This window comes from Triticum urartu, chromosome 3A, assembly GCF_056163025.1.
Source record: "Triticum urartu cultivar PI428250 chromosome 3A, HENAU_Tu73, whole genome shotgun sequence".
NCBI classification, from domain to species: domain Eukaryota; kingdom Viridiplantae; phylum Streptophyta; class Magnoliopsida; order Poales; family Poaceae; genus Triticum; species Triticum urartu.
In genome coordinates, this window is record NC_141875.1 from 8455597 (window position 1) to 8460551 (window position 4955).

A 4955-nucleotide genomic window follows, 5' to 3' on the forward strand; every position below is an offset into this window, starting at 1 on the left:
GTGCTCAGATTGAGCAGTGCAAAACAGAAGGAGATGGAATTCGTGCTTAGATTGAGCAGTGCAAAACGAAAGGGGTTGCTACCTTAGGCGACGCAGATGAGGAGGTGGCGGCGGATCTCAACTGGAAGCGCGATGTGGCGGCATACTGGCATCTGTGGACTCGATGGCCGCCCTACAGGATGACGGTCGCTGCCGCCGCCAGAGCAGAGCACCACACCGCCGGGGGTCATGGTCCTAGGTAGGAAGAAGACCCAACCCAACCCGCTAAGTAGGAACGAAAGGCCCAGCCCATCAAAACCAAGCCAGACCAGGCGCCACTAAGCCCAGCAAGAGACCTGCTGTTTTTTATTTCCCGCTGTTGGCTATTATGGATCCTCACATCCGAAAGTAATACTATTTGGGAAGTGCTACGTGTCTGCCTACCGGCGGATCTTTTTTAAAAGATCCGCCGCCTGGCGAGCCGTGTGATCTAGATTGCTCAGCACACAATTTCTCTTTGCAACAGGAGTATTGTTTCAGAAACATCGGTGACTATTGCAACAAAAGCTTTGTTTTCAAAACACATCGGTTAACAACAAATGATTAACCGTTCGGGACACCGGCGGTTGGGCTTGCCCGGCGATGCCTGATCTGGATCGGGACGCCTTGTAGCCTTCGTCCCCCTGCTAGGTGTGCTTCTCCATACGGATCTGGGTCGCAAGACTTGCCGATCCTCGATATGGACGGAACTGGAGGTGAGGATTCAGATCGGGAGAAATCCCTAGTCGACCTTTCGGCCGCGGCGGCGCTGACACCCGAGGGCGCCACTTTCTTCTCCATGGAGACGCTCGTCAGATCTGCTTCTACTTCCACCGCGTCATTTGTCTCCCGGGTGAAAGCCCTAACTGTGGTGGGTGGAGACGCCGCCTTTTCTTGAAGGCGCTGCCTTGGGAGCTGTGTGACTATGGACACCTTTGGGAGGGCGTTGGCGGTGATCTGGATTAGGAGGTGGAGCGGTGTTTCATCATACGCATCGACACCGATGGATCTCGGCAGCGTGGCGCAATGGAGTTCCGGCGTCCGATGCGGGTTGGCGGCCTCGCGCAGGAGGACGACGCTGTCTGGCATCGTGGTGGCGTCGACGGCAGAGAGGCCTGGCAAGGTCGGTGCATCAGTTCTGCTCTGAGGATGGATAGATGGAAGATGGAGGTGACGGCCCTTGCAGCGTGCGGTGCTCACTAGGAGTGTGCCAGACCGGTGTGTCACCCAGTCCAGGTAGTGGCTTGGATGGGGCATCCGGTTTTAGATGTTAGGTTTTGGTGCGATGTCTGTTTGGTATTAGGCTCGTACATTCGGCACACCTTCATCGAGGGGATAGGAGTAGCAACAGGCATTGTCAAGATGGTGGCTTCAGGCTTATTGATGTATCACCTTGTATGGTCTTTGTGAATAATTAATAAAATGGCTGCATGCATCGTCTAGATGCAGAGGCTGGGGGTACATCCTCCTTTTCTAAAAAAAACAACAACAAATGATTAATAGAAGGAATTTTGTAGGATTACATCATTATCAATTTTAGTGTAAATACAACACTCCATAAACCAGTACAGTACATAATTATTTTTCAGCGATTGCATTTCTATTTTGTGAGCATGATAATAATACAATTTCACTTAAATCTCACATAATATCTTCACGCCTGGTAAATAAACACCAACTGGTTGGTGGCAAAGGACGATTCTAGTGTACTCAATCTCTTCTGACTTGTGACAACGATCGACAATTTGACATTGAAGGCACATACATGAAATGCTTTCATCTAAAGTTTTGAAGGTGCATAAATAAGCATTTAAGAGAAGATTTGGTGCACTACTTTTAGGTATGAGGATTTGCATGGAAGTATCAAGAACTGGATTATGCCTTCTATCTCGTGAAAGTCTAACTATTAACCCGTGTGACAAGCCCATGGAGGATTTGGAGAACAACGCGATGATTAGTGCAGTTCCATGTCCCCTCAATTCTGAATCATTATGGCAGCATGTTGTTTTTCTTCAGTAAGAAATGAGACACGAAGGGGGAGGCTACACTAGTATGCTATGATTTCATTGGCAATAGAGTTGCACCTACCTCATGTTGCAGCTAGTGCAGCGAGAAACACAAAGATCTTACTCCCTTGGAGGGAGTACTATTTGGCATGGGCTTAGTTGCTGCAAGCTTGGGCCACTATAAAACAAATGTCCAAAACACAAAACTCATAGATGAATATTCTGGGTTGGTGTGCATGTGGGGCTGTGATTTTGTATGTTGCTAACAATTTTCTAGAATCTCTACCGTTTCCTAAGCCTTTGGATGAATATCAAACTATCACATCTTCGCCTTACTCCATATATAACTTACTAATAAAATCGTCTAACGTTGTACTAAAACCACATAAGGGTGCAATTTCAGTCGTGTTAGTAATGTGCGCAACTTAAGGTGACTGCTATTTATGAAACTTCCATACAACTGAGAATTCTCAAGAGTGGAAAGTTATCCAGAAGCAGAAAAACATGTGAGAGAAGGTCTATATCATAACTATGAGTGTACACAATTTTTTTTTGAGAGGCTAGGAAGTGGCATATATGTCCACAAGTCATCCTGTTAATGCACATTTATGCATTGTTTTCAATTTCTTTCAAAACCTTATTACTTTGAGCCGACTGAACAACACACAAGTGTGGTTGAGAAGGACAAAACAACTGTACTCAATAACTCACTAACTTTGATGGCGGCCACCAATGCCATCTTCATATCAGAAGTGCATGTAAATGCGTCCATCCTACATCAGGGTGTTATATAAAGGAGCTCTAGTAAGACATTTTGATGTAGTATATAGATAGAGAGAACACAATGGAGAACACTCGGTAGCAAGTTGGCCGCGGGTCATGCATACATACCATTGGGCTTGGGAAGGATCGAGAATTTGGTTTCACTTCGCTTTCTTATGATCCACGTACTCTATGAAATCTTGTGAATACATGTTCCACCAAAAATTGACTAGGGTATATTGTGCCTATCGTGCATCGAAAGGGCATGTTACACTGCGCTACCTTCATCACACCGTGGTATCCAAGCGAGACGTGGATGTTGAAGAACTACAAACCATGCATGCACAATGAGAATGCTGAGTAATTGCCATTTATGTCGTGTTCACAATGAATGGACTAGAGATCCCTGAAATGCTACAACTAAATGCAGCGGCGATAAATCTGTATGTACTTGGATCTAAGCATGAAATCAGCGTCGATCTAACATGGTCATGATCCGGTGGCGCTCCTTTTTTTTCCGTTGTGGTCAATACGAATTAGAACCAGCTTGCCCCAAATAACTATTGCGCTACAGGATAATCTACTACAGAGTGTGCAAAAATGTTATTTGTTCTGACTAAATTGTTCTTAAAAAAAATTGGTCTGACTGAATACAAACTATAAAAATTGTGTACACAACCAACTGGATCCAGTCTGCAGCAAATTAATCCCCTGTGGTGGTGCCATGTGTCATGGGCACATAGCATTTTCAGTGGATCCATGTTGCGGGCCAGTCCAAAAGGAGAGTAGAATCATTTGCTATGCATACCTGCTACAGAAGGAGCATATCACAAACTGAAACTTCAATCTTTATTTTTTTTTTCTTCGAGTTTGATGAGAAGATTCAACCGTATGTAATACTTGCAGCAGAGTTTTTTCATATATATTTGAGAAAAAGATTGCAGCAGCCAAGACCAAGAGCATGACGAACGGAGGCCCAACACCACTCTACTTTGTCACCCAGGGCCCAAAAAAACATGCGACTCAATCGAACCCACTTTGTCAACCAGGAAGTATCTAGGTTTTCTGAGAGCAACTAGTTAACGAGCGCTCCTTCGGGAGCCTCGCAACGATCAGCGTCACTTGGCGCGCTCTCAGCCATTCGCCACGTGTCGCGCTCTGGACGCTCCCCCCGGATTTTGTATTTTTTTTTATTTTTCCGCGCGCGTTTTCGGCTTTTTAAACGGTTTTTTTTCAAAAAAATGGACGTTTTGGTTTTCCCCCGGTCTTCCTAAGCTTTTCGATAAAAAAATTCAAAAAAAAAAATTTTGTGCGAAAAGGACGCATTTTCTTTTTTTTCTTTCGCGGAAGTCCTGGTTTTTTTTCGCGATATGCATGGTTGTGCTTTAGCGAGAGTCACTGCCGTGCCTTTCGGAAAAGAAAAAAAACGTGTTTTCTGTTTTGTTTCTTTCACGAGAGTCACGGTTTTGCTTCCGCGAGAGGGACGGTTGTGCTGTCGCGAGAGTCACGGCCGTGCCTCTCGGAAAGGGAAAAACAAAACGCGTTTTCTGTTTTTTTCTTTCGCGAGAGGTACGGTTGTGCTTTCGCGAGAGTCACGGCCGTTCCTCTCAAAATGGAAAAAAATACACATTTTCTGTTTTTTTTCTTTCACGAGAGTCATGGTTTTGCTTTCGAGAGAGACACGGTTGTGCTTTCGCGAGAGTCACGGCCGTGCCTCTCGGAAACGGAAAAAAACGTGTTTTCTGTTTTTTTCCTTCCACGAGAGTCACGGTTTTGCTTCCAGGAGAGGCACGGTTGTGATTTCGCGAGAGGCACGGGGGTGCCTCTTTCGGAAAGGGAAAAACCGTGCTCCCGGTTCGCTTTTTTCGCCCGGTTTTTTTCATCCGGTTTTTTGTGAAAAAAAGTTCGTCAAAACCTATCAACATGGGATATAGTTTTGAAGATCACGACACGAGGAATCCAATGGTGAAAACGGTTCGAGATTTGGATGCACGGTTTAAAAGATAAAACATTTTGAATAAACGGATCTACGAAAAAAGGGAAAACTCCCAGGTTGCGACAAGTGGCATGCTGCATGTGTGCCACTTGTCGCGGCCAGGGAAAGTGGGGTGTTCTTTGCAACGAGTACTCCTTAATTAGTGATTTCGAGGTTTTCTTGGCTGCGCCTCA